The sequence below is a fragment of the Neophocaena asiaeorientalis genome, unplaced genomic scaffold (assembly GCF_003031525.2).
Source record: "Neophocaena asiaeorientalis asiaeorientalis breed wild unplaced genomic scaffold, Neophocaena_asiaeorientalis_V1.1 scaffold571, whole genome shotgun sequence".
Lineage (NCBI taxonomy): Eukaryota > Metazoa > Chordata > Mammalia > Artiodactyla > Phocoenidae > Neophocaena > Neophocaena asiaeorientalis.
In genome coordinates, this window is record NW_020175669.1 from 771,720 (window position 1) to 796,463 (window position 24,744).

Here is a 24,744-nt window from a genome sequence, read left to right on the forward strand (position 1 = left end):
GCGCCACCAGGGAAGCCCTATATTTTATTTTTAACTTCTCTAGAATTTAATGTGGTATATGTTAAGAGGAGAGAGTTCAAATTAAATGTTTCTAGGGCACATTTTGCCCAGCCCTTCACACATGAAATACTACTTCTATTATACACCAAATAATAGGATTGAGGAGCTTTCTGTTATTTTGCACTGATCTACTTGCTTATTTTCATTCACAGGCCACACAGCTTTAATTATTACTGCTCTGTAGTATATTTAATGTCTGGCAGTGCTAGTCTCTTCTCATCATTTTCTTTTTCAAGATTTTTATATAGTCTTTTTCTGGTTTTCTTTCTTTCAAAAGTGAGGGTATGAGGAGGGAGGATAACTTTTAATAGTATGGCAGTAATATGAATTATAAGATGTATTGTGTTTTTAAAAAATCAGTCTCACAACTTCAAAGCCACACCCAGTTCATTTCCATACTGAATGGTGTTATTCTGGTACTTAGAGTCAGGCATGCCCAATCTATCACTAGATCTATTATGTCCTGTTTGCCAAGAACCTTGGCAGGAGGTTTTGTTCATTATGTCCATATGAAAAGGCAATATAACATAGGGGTTGAGAGCACAGGATCTAGCTGTGTGACCTTGGCCAAGCTATTTAACCTCTCTGAGCCTCCATGTTCACATTTGCGATGAAGGGGGGTGGACAACACACCGCCTCGTAACATAAACGAAACATATGGAAAGCACTTGGAAGAGTGCCTGTCACAGAGAAAATAGTTTGTGAAGGTTAACTAGCATTGTCATGTCCCAATGGTCTTGTCATTCCAGGGTTTTGCTAATTTGTCTTGACTTGGAAAAGGGAGATTGAAAGGAAGACATTAATTTAGGAAACATGAGTTAAGTAAAATAAAATTTCACAAGCCTTTTCATATGTTTATAGGGATGAGTAGTTATCATTAAGTTGTTATTCCTCGTGGTGTCCAGAAAGCTGACATTTAAAGCAAGCTGTGGCCTGCACATGGGGGGGGGGCATGTGGTGTCTGAAGATGGTGTGCCACATGAGGACCTGGAACAACCCAGCTCATCTGAACCCACTGCAGATTCTACTTAAGGCCCTCGTCTTGGCCTTTGTCAATCCTGACAGCTCAGACTTGCCCTCACCCTCAGCTTTCCCTGCCACCTCTGCTCAGAGCAGATGTCCTCGGCTGCCAGCTGAGAATCTGAGCCTGGGGGCGGGCCTGAGCTCTGCAGTCAGACTGCTGGTTAAAACTCCAGCTCTGCCACAAACCACTTCAGTATTAAAACTGGAGTCCTCCTCAACTGAAAAATGGAGACGTTATGCCTTCTCTGTCAGGTTACCATGGGGATTAGGTGAGACTAATACACATAAAAGCATTTCATGGAGTGTCAGGCATAAAGTAGGTGCTCAATAAATGTTACTGTATCAATAGGGAATGTTTGCTTCTAAGTAACAGAAAACCCAATTCAAACTGGCTTATACAATAAAGGAAAATTATTTGTTTATATAACTGGAGACTCAAGAAAAATCTGGGCTTTAGGAGCAGTTTGATTCAGTGGACTAACCAAGAATTTGTTCATTTGTTTCCTCTCTCTTCACCTTGCCCTTCACAGATTCAGCTTTACCCTAAGGCTGTCTCCCTCTTATGGTCCCCAGAATGGGTGTAAGCATCCAGAGAGAACAAAAAAGGACCACACCCAGAAATTTCTCCCAGATGTGTGAGGAAGAGCTCTCCTAGGAATCCTTAGCAAATTCCTCCTCTTGTAGCTCAATAACCAGCAGGAGCTTATAGGTCTGTCCCTGAACCAATAACTATGGCCAGAAGGTGGGATTGTACATGCTAGCTTAGGTCTGGACCACAGCCCTAGGTGTAGAGTCACCTTTGGTGCCAGTGCAGGAACTGTGTAGAGGCAGGAAGGTGGAAACTGGACCCACAGTCAGAGTACTTACCAAGAGAAGGAGTGGGAATGAGGGAACATCTATAATGTCCACCTCTCCTTTTCGCAGTCCCCGGCAGGACCTAGTTGAGTGGAGAGACAAGTCTCCATTGGAACTTGAGACCTCAAACTTTTGATTGAGTCCTGGGTCTGTGAGGACAGAAGTGCTCAACCCACCATGCTGGGACTGAAAGCATTCTTCCTAAACAGCAGGGAAAATGGCAATAACGATACTGTGCATGGTTTTTAAAAAGTTAATATTAAAAAAGCCTTTGTGAAAGAACAAAACTCTTCTTGTTCCACACCACTTGAGAAGTAGTTATCTGGATGTATGCTGTAGACTAAGGATCAGGTCATAGGCACAACTGGTGTTTTTCTTTTCAACTCCTTCCATCCCTGGGACTTTGGTCCTTAGACGGCTCCCTTTCTCTCTACTTCTCTCCCTGCTTCCCTTTCTTCCTCTGTTTATGTTTTATTAGCCTCATGTACCTGGGAAGAAATCTGGAAGGGGAGGGTCAGTGGGCCCAGGGCCTGAGGGAGGCTGCCTTCCTTGCCAGCCTGTCCCCGACAGCTGAGGGCAGCTTCATCCCCCGAAAGGTTCAATGGCTGAGCCCAAGTGAGCCCTTCACACCTCCGGGTTGCTAAGTGACAAACACTTCAAGTTTGGAAATCTTTATCCACACCGGATATATTATCCTGGCAAATTGGACTTTCAGATCTGGCAGCAATGGAAAGAGTAAATTTTTTTAAAAATAGAGACAATTTAGATGATTTCAAAGACATCTGGTCTCTTTTTCCAGCAATGTATGACTCTTCTCTTTCACTGAGCACATTGAATCCAGCCACTTCGCGGGTACAAAAGCACAGGGTCCCTGAAGAAAGAAGAGTTTCAGTTGCAAAAGCAGACTCACAGAAAGTGCTGTCAGTTGGAAAGGCCTAGAACCAACTAAGGTCACAGCACCAGGCACATGCTCTTCCCTCTTCCTTCTATCTGAGCCTTCTTTTAACCTGCTTTCCTCCAAGTTCTCTTTCTTCTCTCTGATCCTCTCTGCTACTAACTCCCTTCCTGCCCTCTGTCTTGCCCTCCTCTCTCTCTCTCTCTCTCTCTCTCTCTCTCTCTCTCTCTTCCCCCCCTCCCCCGCCCGCCTGCTTTTTCTCATTCCCACCTTTGTCTCTTTAAACTCCCATCCAGTCTCCTCCCCTTCTCCCCATCCTTTCCCCCAAGTTGAGACAGCACAGGGACAAGAAGCAGTAGAATGGCTCACAGCCAAGATTCTTGGTCTTCTTGCCCATCACTCTCAGCAGGGCATAGAGTTGTTCATGCCTCTTTCCTTCCTAAATTAGAGTTGGGGTAATCGCAGGGCAGACTATCCCTCCCCCAGGTCCTTTTTCTTAAAAAAAATTTTCAAGACAAACCCAAACACCAAATACCTTCTCCACCTGCTTGCTAATATCTAGAATTCTTCCAACAGAGTACATTACATTCCACAATCAAAGACCAAGTTTCAAACCTAAATAATAAACAACTCACATCTGGGCAGCTCTTAACAGTTTTCCAAACACGTCCAGCTGTTTCCAACCAATTCCCTCATTTGACCCCCACAATAATCTGGAGTTGGAAGCATTATTATACTATCATCTGCATTTCCAAATGAGGAGACTGAGGCCCAGAGACCTTCAGTGCCTTTCCAAAGGTTGTTCTAACCCAGTTCTGTTTGAGTCTAACATCCATGTCCCCCCACCCCCACCCCAACCCACTTCTCTGAGAGGGAACCACAGTGATCTGACAGGAGGGGAAACCTTCCCCTAATTTCTTCAGACCCAAGATGCCCCCCCAATTCCTATGTCTGTGAGATCTCTGTAGTTATTGCTGTGGAAACCTGTCAGTAGGGTAAGCTGCCACCAGGTGGCAAATGATACTCTGGTTTCAGGTTAAGCTCCAGATTTTTACCTTAACTATGGGAGTCAAGTGTTTTTCTATATTTTGTCATTTTATAATCAAAGTTATAGTTCACTAAAAAATTAGGTAAACAGAGTAGTATCCTCATCTATGCAGATGATACAGATAAGATGTATATTTAGAAGAATAAATATACAGGTTGACTGTATGCCTATTAAAATGTTTTTTTGCTAGTAACAAGCACAACTCAGTCTAATTCTGCCTACAATGTCACAGCCTACTTCAAGTTTCCAAGATGTTGGCCAAGGTACTCCAGGGTTACTGCCTTCCCATCCTGGCCACTCAATTCCCCAAACAGCAGCCCGATAAGAGAAGGCAGAATGCTTCTCAAACTTAAAACGACATCAGAATCACTTGGAGGGCTTATTAAAGCATAAATTTCCTGATCTCAATTCCTGAGTTTCTGATTCAGTAGGTGTGGAATGGGGCCTGAGAATCTGTATTTCTAACAGATTCCTAGGTGATGATGCCACTGGTCTGGGGACCACATTTTGAAAACCACTACACCACGGCAAGTCACTCTATCTAGCTCTCATAGGTGCCTCCTTTTCTCTGACCTCTCACTGGCACCATGGAGGTGGGAGTTTGAGCTCCCTGGTCTCCCAGTCACAGTATGGGGTCCTATGGTCAATGATTAACCAACAGCCTTAAATACTGTGGCTGGCACCAAACTAACTTTGTGTCACTTTTAACATATATTTCTGCTGCTCAGCGCTACCTTCTGATTAGACATTCTCTGATATCAATGCCTGTCAGAGCTCTGTGTACCATTAATTATAATGATAGAAAATACTAGCATTTATTAAAGCTGTCAGCACTGAGGTCATTATTGCTTTCATTGCCTCATCTGATCCTCACAACAGTTCTACGAGCGAGCTACCATTGTCAACCCCCTTGTACAGATGAAAAAATAGAGGATCAAGATTATAAAACTTCCGTGGTGGCGCAGTGGTTGAGAATCTGCCTGCCAATGCAGGGGACAGGGGTTCGAACCCTGGTCTGGGAGGATCCCACATGCCGCGGAGCAACTAGGCCCGTTAGCCACAACTACTGAGCCTGCACGTCTGGAGCCTGTGCTCCGCAACAAGAGGGGCCGCGACAGTGAGAGGCCCGCGCACCACGATGAAGAGTGGCCCCTGCTTGCCACAACTAGAGAAAGCCCTCGCACAGAAACGAAGACCCAACACAGCAAAAATAAAATAAATAAATTAATAAACTCCTACCCCCAACATCTTCTTAAAAAAAAAAAAACATTATAAAACCAGTAAGTTGCAGAGCCTGGACGAAACACCAGTTTATATCTCTCAGCCTCTGTAGATACTGATCCTAAGTTTTCAGTTTGGATACTACAAATTGGATTCCTGGTTCCCTCAGGTCAGTTTCTTTGCGCTCCAAGTAAGTTGCAGAGCCTGGATGAAACACCAGTTTATATCTCTCAGCCTCTGTAGATACTGATCCTAAGTTTTCAGTTTGGATACTACAAATTGGATTCCTGGTTCCCTCAGGTCAGTTTCTTTGCGCTCCTGTAGTGTAGCCCTAGCATTTCCCCCACTGTCTATGTCCAAGCCTTCCAGCCAGTCAGGATGCCCCATGGAGTTCCCGATCTAAGTCTCAGTTCACTATACTGGACAGGGAAACAGCCTCTTTCAGAGAGATAGATTCAAATGTATTCCCCAGATGGTACTTTCTAAGGCAGAGAAACGGAATCAGACACTTTATAATGAGCTTCTACAAATGTGATGTTGGGGAGTTGAAACAGCATCATAAAAATTCCTCTCTTATTTATGAAAGAACTATGCAGACATGTTATTGAAAGAAGAAAGAAAGTGAGGCAGGAGAGGGAAGGAGGGAGGGAAGGAAAGAGGAAGGAAGAAAGGAAGGAAAAGGAAAGAAGGGAGGGAGAGAGAGATGCAAAGAACCAACCTAAGAGAAAAAAATAGTAAAGAAACAAAAGAAAATTCTTCACAGTTCTTTCATGCTGCAGGACATCTTAATAAGAATATAAATTCAGGAGCCAGTCGGGCTGAAAGACAAGATAATGAGATGAAAAACAAAACGGGAGATTGAGGATCTAAGGAAACAAATTGAGGACACAAACCACATCATTATAGAGCTAATACAAAAATTAGAGCAAGGAACAGGTATATTCCACTGAAAATAAATTATTTATATGGAGGAGACTTTGAGATAATCATGGCAAATGCAGATTAAAACAAAGATATTTGAAACAAGTACAGAGAAGCTAATAGATCTTTTTAAAGTCTAATAAATAAAAAATAAGAAATATCCAACCCAAAGGTAACACTTTTTAAAGTTATCTAAATAAAGGAAAGGATTGAATATGCAAATTGAAAGACATACCATGTTCTTGGAAAATTTAATACTGACAGCTCAAGATAGAGCTATACTAGTTAGATAAGGACACTTCATTCAGTCAGGACAAGCAAATCATTACAAGGGGTTAAAATCAAGCTCGCCTCAGCCTTCTCCACAGCAACATTTAATGCCAAAATACAGTGTTCACGATGATCTAAGAGAAAGAAAGCGCACCCTAGGATGTAGCCACACAAGAACGTTGTTAAATATAAAAGAAACAGACTTTCTCAAACCTGAAAAACCCAGGAATACAGCACCCACGAGCCCTTCTTGAACAAAACTGTGTGACCGTGACATTCTGCCAATTAAGAAACAAAGAAGGGGGAAAAAGGAGCTTAGGAACTGAAACACCCTGAGGGGGCACTAGTGGTAGGCAATAAATCTATTTAATATGTATACTAATATTAAGTACCGCCTCTCAATGAAGCCTGCCCAGACGGCCTTATTGACTCTGGTGGGATGTGTTCCACCGCACCCCAGCATGAGGCATCTCCTTTCCTCCGCTTTACTTGTTGCTTTTATTCTATAGCACACATCACTTTTTAATATACCATATGTTTTACTCTTTTGTTCTTTATTATCTGTCCCCACCCCATAGAAGGTAAGTCAGTCAGGAGAGCTGGGATTGAATAGCTGCACAAAGTGCGGGAACCGGTCTAGTTAGCAGAGCTGATAGTCGGAGCTGTACATCTGAAAAATGTAAAACAAATTATGTCGCTAACAAAATCCAAATTGTGTGGGGAGGGGAGCTGGAAGAGATGTGAGAGTACTAATGTCCTAACCTTTCATAGCCCAAACACAATTGATACTTAAAATTAAAACATGTAGTTTAAAAAGAAACAATGGCTGCTACCTCTTGATGTACTCGTAATCACTTTGATCAACCTTAAAAGGATTTCTCATGAAATACTGTCCTACAGTGGAGAAGCATGTATTCAACAATCTGTACTCTGACCCTGGCATATTTTCTTCTGTTACTTCCAGGTAAGTTAAAGGTAGTACTTCAGATTTTAAAACAATATTTAGAATTATCCCATTTTTATTAAAGTGTTTTTAGATATGTTTCTCTGTCTATGTACACAGATACAAAGATAACAGATGATGTTCATTCTCAACAAGGGTTATTTCTGAGCAGCAGTATGTAGGGTTATTTTACTACCTTTATCATTAAACTATTATGAGGTTTATAAAAAGCTTGTATCTTTTTCAAATACAATTGAATGGTTCGTTTTGTTTTAAAAAGGGAAAGACTGGCGGCATATATGTCATCTAGAAATAGCTATAGAGACAGAGACATAGATACGGATATAGATATAGATGTAGATACAGATATTTAGCACCCATGGTGGGAATAACAGAGCTTGAGCTTCAACGTTCAGCTGACTTGCACTTCCTTCTGTCTACAAGACACTTGCTACATGGAAGGAAGGAAACCAGTGCCGATTGGAGAACCCACTGAGTGCTTCTCCACCAACTTTTGGGGGAGGAATAATCTCACTTAGATGAAAAATTTGAGGCTCAGATAGGCTGTGATTTGTCTGATTTTGTACAAGTAGGAGGGATAATAATAATGGTAATAACTGCGTACTGAGTACTTACCATGAGTCAGGCTCCATGCTAGGAATATCTATGAAGAATCCCCTTTTTAATCCTCACAACAGCCTATGATACCAGCAATTTTTACTCTTATTTTTAAAATATATCTCAGAGAGAATTGTACAGCCAAATGTCACGCAGCTAGAAAGTGGCCTGTCCCATGCCCGAACCCATGTCATGCCATTCCCTTTACCCTGTGTTCTCTCTAGGCTGGAAGAGGAGTGGCCTGTGCTGGTCACCCACAGAGGCTGTGTCCGGCGGCCCCTGTGATCACAAGTCGCCTGCTTGTCAAGGGCACACGGGGGGCTCTGTTGATGACCACAGTAATGCATCCCCTCGTCCCCTCCTGGGTGCCCCTGCAGAACTGAACAGGCAAACGACAGCTCTGGTGATTACCCGAGATGCTCCAGGGCCAGTCTGGGAACTCATGGCCCCTCTCAGCAGGTATTTCTTGGCTGGCTCTGACACAAGAAACGCTCAGTCAAGAAGGAGGTCTGAGTGATGGTTGGTGGGAGTGCAGACAATGGATCCCTCAGCTGAGGGTCAGGAGATCTAGATTCTAATTCCTCCTCTACCATTCCTCTCTGGTGTGACCCTGGGGAAGTCACTTGATGTCTCTGAGCCTCATTTTCCCCATAAATAACATGAAAAGTTTTTACTACTGTACAATTTCCAAAGTTCCCAGCTCAATACTGCTGTGACTCAGTCAGAGAATGAGATCTCTTTTTTTGGTAGAGTTTGGGGGGTTGGGGGGCAGGCTTCTCTCTGAGAAGGTGAAGAGGCGGCTAGGAAGCCAAGCCAGCCAGGAGCAGGGGGGCCTGGATTCTCCCCAGATGGAAAAGGGGTGACTTCAACAGAACAAGCCTTCGAGGCTGTGGGAAGGGGTCTCTGTCGCAGGCCTCACTTTCTGCGACAGGTGGGTCTTGGCAGCTGGACCACAGACCTTTATGAGTATCTGCTAATCACGGCCTGGGCATGAGCGCCCAAGAGGTGTCACGTGCAGAATGAGATGCTTTTTCACGATGCAGTAAAAGAGAGGAAATCGCCTTGGCCTCTTGCCTCGCCCTGCGCTCCGTAAGGAAGCAGGCAAGCTGAGTCCAGCCTCTCGTTGGCTAGGGCTCTGAGAGCTCACAGTTTCTACCCAGGGGCTGCCATTTCCTTAGAGGGCTGCAGGGAGGAGCTGGAAGCGGGGGCAGGAGAGACAGGCCCACTTTCCAGAATTTTAGGAGAGGCCAGGGATTGCTAAAACCCGGAGACACTAAAAGTTTAGAAGAGCTAGGGTCACATACACTGCATTAGCAACGATCTATACTCACAGTTGGAGAGTAAATCGCTGGCCCCACTTGGGAAAGGAATTTCTCTCCAAATGCTATTATTGGAACAATGTTATATTTTCTCTGAAAAGTAGACCATGCCCAGAACCATGGCTCTTCCCACTGACCACTCCCTTTCACTGTTAGGATATCTAGTGATGATTTTCACCTCAAAGATAAAATAGTGGATTCAACCACCATTTACCGCTGCCAGCTGTGTGCCAGGGACTGGGTTGAGCACATAGGCGTCCGTAAGAATAAAAGCAATGAGTTAACGCTGAACTGGTAGCTTTACACGTATTAACTTAGTTAATCCTTATAACGACGCAGATTCGATCCAACAAAAAATGAAGTTGAAGTTATTATCAAACCCCATTTTATAGATGAGGACATTAGTTCCAGAGACGTGAAGTAACATGCCCAAGGCCACACAGCTAGCAAGTAGCAGAGCCAGGATGATTCCTGTGTGTGTGTTTTAACCCGTCCCTTAGCTGCCTCTCATGACTTACCATTGTAAGTATAGGTCTCCAGGTTCTCCTTCCTTCCAGGATCATTTTAATCTTAATACACACGGGGAAACCATTCTCTCTCTCCTCCAAGGTGTTAGGAAGACATCTTTTGCCCTTTGCTTCACCCTCTCCTAGGTTCCCTCTTAGGATGGCTGGTTTGTCTGATGGGCAGACTGGCAGGAATGTGTCTTCCCTTGGTCCGTCCCTTTGTAATAGGAGGAGGTGATGGGTGGCTTCACTAGTTAGGGCTGTTGATCCCTCCTGTTGTCAGGTGAGGGCACTGTGATCCTCCATGCCAGCAGCCCAGGGTGACTTGCAGACCCAGTTCTCCCCTCAGGCAGCTGACAGCTAGACTAAAGGGCAGAATGAGACTCTCATGCTGGTGGCAGCTGCCTCATCAGCAGGACTGCTGACCCTGCACCTTGACCCTTGTGTCTATTTCGCAGAGTCCGGAGTGGGGAGGAGGTGACCAATTAGCTCTGCAAAACAGAAACAACTCCCAGCTCCAGAGTTCAAGCCCCGTTCCTGGGCGACTCCAGAAAGCCTGTCCTTCCAGCAGGTTCCCAAGCTGAGGTACTCCTGAAGGGCCACGTGTGCGGGTGAGGGTCACCCCAGCCATTCTTCCACTCCCACCTCACACTGCTACAGCCGCGCTCTCCCCGCAGCCCTTTGCCCCAAGTATAAACATTGGCTCTGATGTAATTTTCAAGCACTTGGTAAGACCAGGAAGGACTAAACAATTAGCATAATGTTGGTGAGGATTTGAGAATAATCAGAAGACAAAACATGAAAAAAGGAAAAAAACACCTCAGCTGAATTCAGGGCATCACGGCTCCTGAAGACTACCAAGTGTGTCTCCATGGGGAACCTCTCTGACCCCCCTTCTTTAGGCCGCCCCTTCTCCACCTGCCACCATATTGCAGGCATTCCCCTACCAGGGAGTGCCTTTGAACATGTGCTTCTATCCTTTCAAAACTTTTTAGACTAATAAAGAGGGGAGGAAAAATTCTCCACCTCCCGTCTCCTTATCAGTCTTGCCATCATTATTCAAGTCATTTTCTGGAGTGCTTCTCCATCTGGGCACCTCAGCTTTATCCCTGGACCAGTAAGAAGGAGAAACAAATAAACAGAGAAATAAAACAAACCATTTTCCACACGTCAACCAGCCCACATGTTGGCACCATCCAGAAAATTATCCACTGAGAAGCATTCCCAGTACAAAGCAGTTTCTCTTCTCGTTTTCTCAACTTGACCATTTGGGAACAGGAGCTGGGTGTCCCCTTTACATGATCCAAAACTCCATCAAAATGTTTGTCCAAGATCAAAAGTATGGGCTTCCTGCAAAAATGACCCTATTCCCCAGGAGCTGCAGGAAGGATTGCAGGTAGATGTCACAAAAGGAGCTTGTCACTACTACACATGGTCCCAGTGTATCTACAGAGGGGCTCTGTGAGGTTACTGTTTTCCTCATTTTGCAGCTGAGAAATCTGAGGCTCAGAGAATTTGAACACCTTATCCATGGTATCTTTGCAGGCAACTGTTAAAATAGCGAATACACATGAAATCGGTCAGAATTCTCGACACCAGAATCTGCTTGGAAAAGACAAATCACAACTCCCGGGCCTCATGAGAGCCAAATGAGTTCCATCCTTTCCAGACTCCTTATCGGTACAGGGAGGGGTGGAGGAGGTGAAGATGGTGTTTGCAGGCTGCCTGATGGGGCGGCCTCTGGGATTTTGATTTTGTGACGGCAACAGAATGTCCACCTCACTCCCCTGAGAAAAGCCCTTTCCAGACCCAGAATTCCATAGTCTACAATTGGTCATCTGTCTCAGGTGAACTCTGACTGCCCCTTGGTGTCATGGACCAAGGCTGTATGATCCCAAGTCAGTCATTTTGAAGCCATGGGTTACATCTTTACCAGAGAAGCCTCAAATGCAGTTGCTGCCTGAGATTCCTGTCGTGCTAGTGCTTTGGTTCAAAATTCAATCTTTTTTCCTGGATGAAGGGTGGGAGGACGTGGCAAGGCACAGAGTTGGATTTTTGAGAGGAAGAATCTAGACTAAAGAAAATCTTGTAGGCAGCGTAGGAAAGGTGGGGAAATGGCACTTGTACTTAAGCCCAGCAATGTGCATTTCTTCCTACAATAGTTATGTCACCAAGGACTCCCACCACCAACCCCTCCCTGTCCTGGCCTCTGGACCCAGTCTCCTCCCAGCCCATGATCCACACCCTTTTCCAACCATGTTAAACACCCTTTCAAGACTCTTTTTTCTGGCCACTTTTCTCTTTGTCTGAAATACCCTTCCTTCTCCTCTTCTTCTGATTAATACTTATTTATCTTCCAAAGGGCAGGTGGGCTAGGGATCACCTCCTCCAGGAAGCCTTCCCTGATCCATCCTCTGTCTGGGTTCCCATAGCATTCTGTGAGCATGCATGCTTCCACATGTGTGCCTATGTTGCACTGTCCTTCTGTCTATGTTGCCCCATGCTATTGGTAATGCAACCTTAGGATGCGTTATTAATAGCATGAAATCTATCATCAGACATGTCTAAGCCAAGTCAATCAGAGAGGATGATTTTAAAAATATAGGCTCCAATATTGCAATAACTTCTCCAATCTGCTTCCAATTCTATTTCTCTCATTACCATAATGACCTACCACTAAAGGGGGTAAAGAAAGAGATGTTATGATGTCCATTAATTCTGTTTCTTCCTTTAATATTCTGCATAGGTTTACAACCTTATCACCCCATGCCATGCTTCAAATAGTCTGAATTACCCAAAACATATATACATTTAACAATTGCAGTGATTTGGCACTAGCCAATCAGAACTGATGCTAGCCTGTCAAGAAAGGTCCTGGGGCCCCTGGTGTGCCAGACAGTCTCTCTTTCCTGTTGACTCATGGGGAGGTGCAGGTCCAAGAGGAGGCAAAGGTGTTGGGTGTGGGGGATGGATGGGTGCTTATTACTAGTATGGAAACACTCAAATATATTAACTACAGTTCACCAGAAATGATAGCCTTGCAGATACTATAGACCAGAAAGGCGTCTAGATACTCATCTGATCTCACCATTATTCATGGAGGCTCTCACCAATCCCAAGCTAAGGTGCCCATAGACCTGCAGAATATATGGAATTTCCAAACTGTCTCATATTTTGACTTGAGGAGATAATGTCAGAGAGGTTGGGGGAGCAGCTCCAAAAGTTCACAGAGTTCCCTCCATTTTTATTTGCCTATTAGACTTTCTGCTTTTTACTATGAGGCTGCTCTAGCTTCAGGTCTCTGTAACCTAATCTGGTTTATAGCCCTCAAAAACATTCAGGGTCCAGGCTAAGAACTGTGGCTACAGCATGCTCTCTTTTCCTAGGAGAAAGGATTTTTCAGCACAATTTCCACCAATGGTAATTGTATGTTTTAAAAATATCCATTCTTGGGGCTTCCCTGGTGGCGCAGTGGTTGAGAGTCCGCCTGCCGATGCAGGGGACGGGCGTTCGTGCCCCGGTCCGGGAAGATCCCACTCGCCGTGGAGCGGCTAGGCCTGTGAGCCATGGCCACTGAGCCTGCGCGTCCGGAGCCTGTGCTCCACAACGGGAGAGGCCACAACAGTGAGAGGCCCGCGTACCGCAAAAAAAAAAAAAAAATCCATTCTTTTCCTTTTTTTTTTAAATTAAACAAATAATGCATGTACACATTCTTATTGTAAGAGTTAAGACTATACAGATAAAGGGAAAATCCCCTCTAGCCATACTTCCTCCCTTCTAACTTCCCCCAGAGGTGAGCACTGTCATTACTTTGGTCTGTGTCCTTCCAAACTCTCAATATGTATCTACATGCATATCCATGCGTATAGAAAAATAATGGTTTTCTTTTTGTTTGTTTGTTTGTTTGTTTTTTGTGGTACGCGGGCCTCTCACTGTTGTGGCCTCTCCCGTTGCAGAGCACAGGCTCCAGACGTGCAGGCTCAGCGGCCATGGCTCACGGGCCCAGCCGCTCTGCGGCATGTGGGATCCTCCCGGACCGGGGCACGAACCCGTGTCCCCTGCATCGGCAGGCGGACTCCCAACCACTGCACCACTTGTGGAGCCCAACGGTTTTGTTTTGTTGTGTGCTTTTGTTTTGTTCTTACGTGTCATTACATCAATTATTCTAGTTTGCTTTCTTTACTTAAAAATATGTTTTGTAGATCTTTCCATCTAACTCGTTCTTTTTAGCTCTGGCTTAAATTCCGTAGATTAAAGGTCTCGTAATTTACTTAACCATCCTTACAAATGGACATGGCTGTGGTTTCCAGTTTTTCACTTTCACAGACACTATTTCAACGAGCATTATTCAACATGCATCTTTGTGCACCTGCATTTTTCTGCAGTAGATTCTTAGAAGTTCTCTTGCTGGGTAAAAAGTTATCTGTAATTTTACATTCATTGTCACTTTGCTCTTCTTTCAGTAGTGTGTGACATACTTATTTCCCAAAACTCTTGCCAAAAGTAGATATCGTCAGTATTTAATTTTCCCCAATATGATGGATAAAACATGATTTCTCTTAATTATTTTAATTTGCAATTTTCTCATCATTAGTGAAGCTGAGCACCTTCTCATAAGTTTACAGATCATTCTCTGTCTGTGGATTGCCCACTGGTACCCTGTGGTGGTCAGACCTCTAACTGGCTCCCAATGTCCCTCACCCCTTGGTATTCGTGCTCTTGTAATCCCCTTCCTTTGAGGATAGGCTGGGCCTAGTGGCTTGCTTCTAATGAATAGAACAGGACAAAGATGATAGTTTGTCACTTCCAAGGTTAGGTTACAAAAGACTTTGACTTTCATCTTGTTAGCACTCTTTCTGTCTTTCTGGCTTTTCTTCAATCTGATGAAGCAAGCTGCCATATTTCAAGCTGTCCTGTGGAGAAGCCCACATGGCAAGGAACTGAGCGTGGCTTCCCGCCAACAGCCAGAGAGTAGCTGAGGCTCTCAATCCAACAACCTGTGAGGAACAGAATCATGTTAACAGTCATGTGAGTGAGCTTGGAAGCTGGTCGTTCCCCACTCGAGCCTGAGTTGAATGCAGCCCCAGCAGACACCCTGAGTGCAGTTTTGCTTGAGACCTCAAGGAGGCAGACCCAACTAAGCCATGCTTGGATTCTGGACCTACACAAACTGTGAGCTCATAAATTTCTTAAGTCACTAAATATGAAGGCAATTTGTTATGTAGCAGTAGATAACTAATACATATCCTTTGCCCATTTTTCTCTCTTTTGATTTGCAGGCACTCTAAACAACACAGTTGAATATCTCTTGCATGTTATATATGTTACAAATATTTTCTTCCAATCTTTTGCTTATCATTAACTTTATGTTCTGTCTTTTATTACACAGAACTTTTCATTTTTGATGTCTTCAAGTGTATCAATCTTTTCTTCTATGGCTTTGAATTTTTGCCTCTTGCTTATAAAGATGTTTGCTACCCCAGAGTTGTAAACATAAAATTATTTGTTTCTATCTTTCTCCCAACCTCCACTTAAATTCCATGAAGGCAGTGGCTCTGAGTCTTGCTCATCTCTGGATTCACAGCCTGAATGCAGTGCCTCACAGGGAGCTGGCATTCCTGCAGAAAGACTTTGCAAGTCTGCATTCCTCCCTCTCAATAGTCTCCATGGTGTCTAATCGCCATTCCTGGGCTGAGTGTATGTGTAGCTCCACTTGCTCTTTGCTAAGACAGAAAACAGACACCCTTCTAGCCCCTTCTGTAGCTTTTTCCCATCACCCCCATCAAGCATTCTAATGCACACACTTTGTAACTACACAGTCTTGGCACTTAAATATTGCCATTGCTGGCACGCTGAAGATCTCACATTCTAAAAGGAATAAAATAATCTGAAGATTTCACTTAAAATGCTGGTAAAGATTCAGTGCCAAGAAATGTAAAAATGGATAGTCCAAATTAAATTTGCAGAAGACACAACCTGAGGAGAGGCTATCTGAGCTGCAAACACAACCCCCAACCCCTACCCACACCTTAGACATTAACATGAGGCCAGAGGCTAATAGGAGTAATGGCAGGGGTAGAGAGAATTCCAAGGGGTGGTGGGAAGCCAGGCCAGCCGTGGATTTTGAACACATAGCACAAGAAAATAAATTGAGACCTGGAGGGATGAAAAAGTGCACCAGGCCCCTGGAATATAATAGAATATAGAAAGGGGTGATTGGACATTATACACTTTACACTGTCGTCATGTATATATATATATATAAGCTGAATCCCAGAGAGGGGAGCTGCATTGTCCATGCATGAGAGTTGGAGGGATTAGAACCCAGGTTTCAGCTCACTGGTCAAGGCTCTTTCTGCACAGCTGAAGGGAAGAAGTCCAGGAAGGAGTCCTGGCTCCAAGCAGAGGGATGAATATCTCACTCCACATTTCTAAAAACACGGAGTAAGATAGTCCTATTCCTGGGAAGTGGGGTGCGGGGGTGAGCCAGTGCTAGCATCCAGTGTTTACTCCCCAGATCTTCCTGGGAGAAACCAGTTGTTGAAAATCTTGTAGCTGGGAACTTCACTCAGGCTGTTTGGACCCTGAGTCCACTCTCCCCACAGGCAGAAGTTGGCTCTGGCCAAGAAGCATCTGGGCCCAGCCAACCAGGCCTGGTGCACCAGGGTCAGCATTGCCCTAAGAGGAAGAACAGACTAGAGGGATGGTGGGGAGTGGATTCTAGATCTGGGGGATGCAAGAAGGAGTCAACATCTGATCAGCACCACCCCAGCCTCTAGGATGCTTTGTACAAGTTAGAAAAAGACACTCCCTCATTGAGGTACTTTACTATCTGCCATCTACCAGAGAAGTATAATAAATATACAAATCTGCAATGGATGACATGCATTAGAGCTTCATAATGCATATCCAGAACAATTGTGTGAGTCAGCCTGTGAGCCACTCTTATTCTTCTTCTTTTTTTTTTTTTTTTGCTGTACGCAGGCCTCTCACTGTTGTGGCCTCTCCCGTTGTGGAGCACAGGCCCCGGACACGCAGGCTTAACGGCCATGTCTCATGGGCCCAGCTGCTCTGCGACATGTGGGATCTTCCCGGACCGGGGCACGAACCCATGTCCCCTGCATCGGCAGGTGGACTCTCAACCACTGCGCCACCAGGGAAGCCCCGCCACCCTTATTCTTCTCAATCCAGTTATAAAGCTGCTGTTTTTGGAACCAGTAGAGCCAAGGATATTCTAATCCCAGGATTCACGGGCATTCATGATGCCTCTGGCCTTCAAGTTCTTCCATGTCTAGATGGGTGCTACATCTTAAGAAGCAAATAGACTTTCCTCCTAGATTCTACAAGGTTCAGAGATCACCCAATCAGGAAACACTGAAAGAACAAAGTCTTGCCTTCATCAGTCCCCAGCCCCTTGCGAAAGCATGAGCAAAAAGGATAATTCCCCCTGAGCCAGGTGTAGGCCAGGACTTCCTTGGCCATGGCAGACCAGGCTGTGCTGCCATTGACCTCTGCAGAAATGGAGGTGGTTGTCTACAAGTGGGCCAGTTCATTGCCTGAACTTACTGAAGTGTGCATACTACAGGTCAAGAGAATAAAACATCAAAAAGAAACATCCTGATTTCAAGCTGTACTATAAAGCTATAGTAATCAAAACAGTATGGTATTGACATAAAAATAGGCACATAGATCAATGGAACAGAATCAAGAGTCCAGAAATAAATCCTTGGCTATATGGTCAATTAATTTATAACAAATGAGCCAAGAATATACAATGGGGAATGGACAGTCTCTTCAATAATGGTGTTAGGAAAATTGGACACCACGTGCAAAAGAATGAAACTGGACCACTATCTCATACTACACACAAAAATCAACTCAAAATGGAAAGACTTGAGTATAAGATCTGAAACCATAAAACTACTAGAAGAAAACATAGGGAGAAACATAATCTCCCTGACATTTGTCTTGGCAGTGATTTTTTTTTTGACAGCAAAAGCAAAGACAACAAAATCAAAAATAAACAAGTGGGACATCAAAATTAAAATTAAAAATAAACAAATGGGACATCAAAGTGAAAACCTTCTGTACAGCAAAGGAAATCATCAACAAAATGAAAAGGCAGCCTACTGAATGGGAGAAAGAATTTGCAAGTCATGTATCTGATAAGGTGTTAATAGCCAAAATACATAAAAGGGTTGGGGGGAGGAAATGAAAGAAATGCAAGCACTGGCTGGCTTTTTAGTACAGACTTACAGAAAAAGCTGGAGGAAAAATAGATTAGATTAAATGCCCAGGCTACACGCATTCATCCAAACACAGCTAATTGTCTTTACTTGTGTGGCTCTGCCATGAAAAGATTTTTCATGTTATCTGGTCTTCAGAATCACCTGAAAGAAAGCAGGAATATTCATTCTTATTTTATAGATGAGAAAATGGGCATAGAAGCAGAAAGACTTGGCCAAAATCACACCCTGCGCTGGTAACCAGGTTGGATTGGAACCTAGATTCCTCACCCAGTGTTCTCTCTGGCACACTGCTTCCCTGTGCGCCTGTCCTTCAGGGCCCCCTCAGCCAGCACAGGCTCGCATACCATTTCCAGGCATCTCACAGGCTTTTCCACTCACCCTGGCTTGCCTACGAGCAGAGGAGCTGGACATCCCAGGAAATGGAACAGGAGGCCAGGACTTGGGTGGGTTGTGGAGGGTGAGGCTAGTCACTGCCCAAGAAGCTACCACTTTGCATCCAGCCCTACCAGGACCTGAAGACAGACCGTATCCCATAGGCTCCATTTTCTTCCTCCAGTGGCAGAATGAGTAGGTGAATTCTATTACACGTGTCGCTTCTCTTCCACGGTGAAAAGACAAAAGCATAAAGGAAGTGGTTGAGGCTTTGGTTTAAAAATAGTCCCCTCTCATACATTTATGGGGAGAAAAGAGAAAGAAAAAGAAACTAACATTTTAAGTCACCAGCTATGAGCCAGGAAAGTTCACACTTAAAAACTCACAAACTCTCCTACCAAAATAGTTAAAATCAAACAGATTATCAATACCAGGTGTTGGTAACGATGAGGAGCAACTGGAATGCCCATACATGGTTCATGGGAGTATAAATTGTTACATCCCCTTTGGAAAACTGGTAGAATTGACCAAAGCTAATCAAATACATTCCCTATGACCTAGCAATTACACACCTGGGTTTACACTTGATAGAAATGAGTTCTCAGTCCTCCAAAAGAAAGATACAAGAATCATCATAGTACCTCTACTTATGTTAGCCCCAAACTGGAAACAGTCCAAATGTCCATCAGCAGTAGAATAGAGAAATAATGGTATTTTTATATAATAGTATACTACATAACAGTGAAAAGGGACAAACTATTCGTAGATACGACATGGATGATTCTCACAGACATAATATTGAGCAAAAGGAGCCAGACACAAAAGGGTACATACTGTATGATTCTATTCACAGAAACTTGAGAACAAGCAAAATTAATAGATGGTGATGGAATTCAGAACAGTGGTTATCTCTGAAAGGAACACAAGGGATCCTTCTGGGGTGCTGGAAATTGTCTATATCTCATTTGGGATGAGTGGTGGTTATAAGGATGTATACATGTGTAAAAATTCATCAAGCTGTACACTTAAGATATATGCACTGTTACACCTCAATGAATGAGAACAGAAAGGAAAACTCACAAACACTATATGACAATGATTGGGTCTCAAAGTAGGTTTCCTAATGCAACGGCAGCAGCACCAGGGAACTTGTTAGAAATGCAGTCTTTGACCCCAACGAAACCCACTGAATCAGATGGGGATGGAGTCTAGCAATCTGTGTTTTAACAAGCCAGGATGATTCTGATGCGTGCTAAAGTTTGAGCACCCCCGCCATAAGATCTAGGTACTATTAGCCGCACTTTACATATGAAAAAACTAAGGCTTATACAGGGAAAGTAACATGTCCAAGTTCAGGCAACCACTAAGAAGGCTGACCTAGAATTTGAAGCCATATCTGGTTCAGTCCTGTGCTTCTCTGACCCAGTCTCACCACCCTCCTCTATGGAAATACGGCTCAGCTGCAGGGGGCGGGATATGATGTGAGGCTGCACGATATTACTTCCATCAATGAAAAGAGAAGTCTAACTCTAGGTTCTTGTGGGGCAGACAGGACAGAAAGGCATGAAGTTCAATTCCACAGGTTTTTGCACTGGATAAAGCCAGCTGAGACCTATTTTCTTGGTTTCCTAAACTGGTCTGATGGAGGAAGGATTGCTGGAGGGGAAGCTAGAGACAAAGACAGAGCCCAAGGTTTGGTGAGCCTTTTCAACTACGTTCAGGAGTTTGGATCTTGACCCAAGTGCAGCAGGGAGCCATCATCTGCCCCCTCCACCCAGCTATATAAGCTCCCTGAGGGGAATCACCAGGTCTGCTTTAGTCACTAACATACACCCTGTCCCTAGCACTGTGCCTGGCCGGAGCTAAAGAGATTTGTTGAACTGATTATTTGATGCCAGAGGTGAAATGATGCATTTTCTGTGTCTAAAAGCTAGCTCTGTCTGAAGCGTGGAGAATCCACTTGAAGAGATCAGAGCTGGAGGCAATGGGACAGACTGTTTAGAAAACTGGTGCAGTGATTCAGGCAAAAGTGGAGGGGGCTTGAGGAGCTCTGGACTGGCCAGCAGTGTTCTCATCACAGCTCTGCTTACCTCAGGCCACTTCCCTTCACTGGCCTCCGTGTCCCTGTCTCTCCTAAATAAGGGGTATGTCTAGCTGACCTTGTAAGACACTTACAGTGCTCACATTCTGAGTGCTTTTATCAGCCTGGACAGACAGACAAACATGCATTTGCAGGAGACAGGGAGTTACTTCAGGCATGGAAATTTAGCTCCTGCCAGATTTTTGGTTGGGTGCCTCTGACTTCATGTGGTTGAGCTTCATGAAAGCAAATTAGAGGACAAAGAATATTAACTTTAATATCTATTCAAGGGTCCTTTATTAGCAGAACTATTAGTGAGAGGAGGTGGGGGGGGGGAATCTAGACATTTCTGAAATATCTGTTTTCTTCCTGCAAGACAGGGAACAGAATTCAAGCTTTCAAATTGTTTATAAAGTAATCAGCATTAATTTGTTCTGTTCAGGTTTTAATTATACACTGTAGGCCATTCTGACAGGACACCACCACCGCCAAGTCTGTCAGGAGATAATTTCCCACCAGGATGACCACGCACCTCATGAATTATACATGAAACTTTGTTTCCTTGTGACTGTTGCTAAAAGATGCTGTCAGCCTCCTGAAATCTCAAAAGATCCTCAATTGTTTTTCAATAAGTGTAATTAGCAGGAAGTAGGTGGGGAGGTGTTAAGAATGACTTCCCAGGGATGTGAGATGCTGAGAGATGCTGAAAGGGTCCTTCCTCAGCTGGTGACCCCAGTGGGCTCCTTACAAAGTCTGGGCGTACAAAGTCTCAGCAGGTGGAAGTCAGGTCGGGATACTAATTCCCACATAACAAACAGGCAGCAAGATTTAACTTGTTCCCCCGGTGACTGAGCCCCAGCAAGGCAGCCAGAGACTCCAGACATGATTCTGTTATTCAATTGGAAGAAGAGTTTGATAGCTATGCAATGACTTCTATCTGTGAAAACATAACTAATAGCTTGGTTTACATTTGCGTACATTTATGAGCATAATTTTAGCACATAATTTTATTGTACAATAAAACATAATGCAGCATTAGTCAGCTTCACCAAAAAAAAAAAAAAAAAAGAGGATACCTTAGAGTGATCTGCACGTAAACCCTCATACCGCATTTATGTGACAGTATCATTTAAAATGTCGACCCATTTGAATTAATGAAAGAGTTTCCCAGTTAACAACTAGCCGCATAAGGCCGTTTCCTGTAGACATAATATTTGGGGGTGATGCTTATGATTTGCTGCGTAATTCATCACAGCATTGATTGCTAAAGGTTGCTTTTCAGCACTGTCATTCTTACAGTTAAATTGGATTGAATGGAGGTGATACTTCTCAGGTCGCATGCACAAGCTTTCTTGGAGCCCGTGCAGTGTGGCTCCCATTTGAGGCATGCAGACACAACAACCAGGCCAAAGGAACTCACTTTGGGCTTGAGGAGGACCTTGCAGATGGCATGGGAACACCCCTCTGCACAAGAGATCTAATGGAGCAGAGCTCAGGGACGGGGCACAGCGGGCAGGGAAGGCTGGGACATCCAGACTGGAGGCTGGGTTGCAAATGACCAATGTGAAATGAAGAGACAGCAATGGTTGGGATGTCGTAAAGGAAGGAATCTGCATGACCTTGGCTGAAGGCAGAGTCAGAAAGAAGCAAGGAGGTTTGGTGACGGTCAAACACAGCTAGTGCTTCCAGGATGGCCTATAGAGGTGCACTGGATGGACTGGATGTGTTTAGTCAAGATTCCTACTTGCAAAACAGCAACCCAAGTCAAATAAGCTCAAGCAAAGATGGAACTTTTAGGCTCATGAAAACTCCTGGGGTGGGATAGCATCAAACACAGCTGACTCCAGACGCTCCAAGAATACCCCCAGAGTTCAGTTTCTCTCAACCTCTCTCTCTCTCTCTCTCCCTCTCTCTCTTTCTCTTTCCCTCCTTCTCCATTGTTTTCCATTGTGCCTGAAGCATTCTCTATTAGGGTCTCTCCAGGGATCGGAAGATAGCCCTTGAGGGGCTCAGGCTTACATGATAAAAACAGCTCATGATCACAAATTAGTCCCTGCGGGAGTCCGTCCAGCCCCACACACCATGTCCAGGGGTCTGAGGTGCTCTGCCTGGGGTCCCTGCTCTCCCGTGGTGAGAATGTTGACACCCTTGATCAGCCTCATCAAAATCACAAGGACTCAGACTCTCCCTGAAGGAAGGGAGGTGAACAGGCAAGAGAACAATGGCTGACTCATCCCTGGCTGGAGAGCGCTTAGCATCCTGGGAGCCACCATGGAGGTGCCTGAAGAAGGCGCTGTGGAGGAGAGCGCGCTGCATCTGCAAGGGGCCAGAGAGCACCGCCAGGCACTGACTCCCTGGAGGAAGCAGGGCTGCTCACCTTGAGACCGGAGACCCTAGGGATGGTGACGGCACTCTGCAAATATCAGAAGCCTGTGCATCCCGTGTAACTCCAAAGCGGGAAAAGGGTCGTGGGTGAAGTTACAGGTAAACAAGCAAGTTTGTCTCAATATCTGGCTCCTTGAGGTCTTAACAGGCAGACAGACTCTAACCAGACAGGCTGCCCTAGGGCTGGCGAGCTCCTCATCTACGAATAAATGCAAGCAAGCAAACAGGGGCCAGAAAATCCCCCCTGCCAAGATGCTGTAGAGGAGAAATCAGAATAAGGAGAGAGAATGCTCTAGATGACCATCTCCCACGAGCACAGGGATGGGGTGGTACCTGCTAACTACAGCCTCAAAGCCCTGGTATCTTCAGGTTGAAGAAGTGAGGCTGAGATGCATGTGTCTGAAGCCTCTGAATATTAAATGATAAAGTAAAATAAATAAAGCTGGAACGTGTGCATATAAATTACCCTCCCCAGGCAATACTGGAGAGAGGGTTGGGAGAGACCAGTGCTTGACAGAAAACAGGCTGGACTGCTGTATTAGTTTCACAGGGCTGCCTTTTGTAACCAATTATCACAAACCAGGTATCTTGAAACAACAGAAATTTATTCTCACAGTTCTGGAGCCTAGAAGTCCAAAATCAAGGTGTCAGCCGGGCCGTGCTTCCTCTGGAGGCTCTAGGAGAGAACCCCTCCATGCTCCTTCCAGCTCTGGTGGTCCTTGGTGTTCCCTGTGGTTACATCGCTCCAACTCGTCTCCATCTTCATGTGCCTTCCTGTCTTTTCTGGTCGTGTCTTCTGCTCTTCTGTCTCTTGTAAGGACACTTGTAATGGGTTTAGGAGCCACTGAGGTAACCCAGGATGAGCTCATCTCGAGATTTTTAACTTAATTCCATCTGCCGAGTTTCTTTTTCCAAATAAGTTCCCATTCACGGGTTCTGGGTGGGCGTATCTTTTTTGTGGGGGGTGGTTGGGGGGAGCGCCATTCTACCTAGTACAACGGGCAACCGGCCAGACTTGCGGACATCACAAGAGGACATCCTGGGCATGGTGGGAGGTGCTGGCTGAGAGGAGAGAAGCTGACCTCAGGCAGAGCTAACGCGAGCTCCCTGGCCTCCTTGGAAACTCAGAGCCTGCAAAGGATGCCCAGGATGGGAGAAAGAGTAACGATGTCTTATGTGCTTGAATGCCCTTAAGGAAGGGAAATAAAATGCCATGGGTTGCAAACAAATTTTGCAGACTGAAGTCACCCAGGAATTCTCAAGTTTTCTCTCTAGATTACCATGTAACGTTAGGTATCTATGAATCTCTTAATCAAATATTAAATCTAATATAACTTCTGGTAAAAGTGCTTATTTGTATTTCAGATTTCCCAAGAGTGTTGGTAAATGGCATATGCCATGAAATTAATTATCTGGCTAATCCATGAGAAATATCACAAGGAGAGGCCCCCCACCTATATAATCAATAATCACTGTGAATGTGAACAGTGAAGGAGGTCACTCTAAAACTTCCTGGTGTAATAACCCACAGTGTCTGAAGAGTGTCTCCATCTACCCTGATTGTCAAGTTCCCTGTTGTACGCTATCCTCCTTTGGGGGCTAAGTCTAGGGAGGTTGTATTTCCATCCTTGTCGTCACCATTCCTGTTGAGGACACCATCATTGCCATTTTTAACGAGCTCCCTTGATACAATGAGTCTGATGGGGCCACTGAAAGCAGGTGAAGACAGTTGTGATGCAGCCGAAGGAGTCCTAGACTTGGAACCATTTCATTGTATCGTCCTGCTGGCCCTTCGGGGCAGGTAATATTGTTCCCATTTTACAGAGAGGAAAATGGAGGCTCTGAGAGGTGAAGTGACCACTCAAGTACTCACAGCTAATAAGTGGCAAAGCTGAGATTTAAATCCAAGTCTTCTTTTTTATTTCGATATTCTTTCTGTCTTAGATTTGCTTACAGCACGTGGGCCGGTAATGATTTCG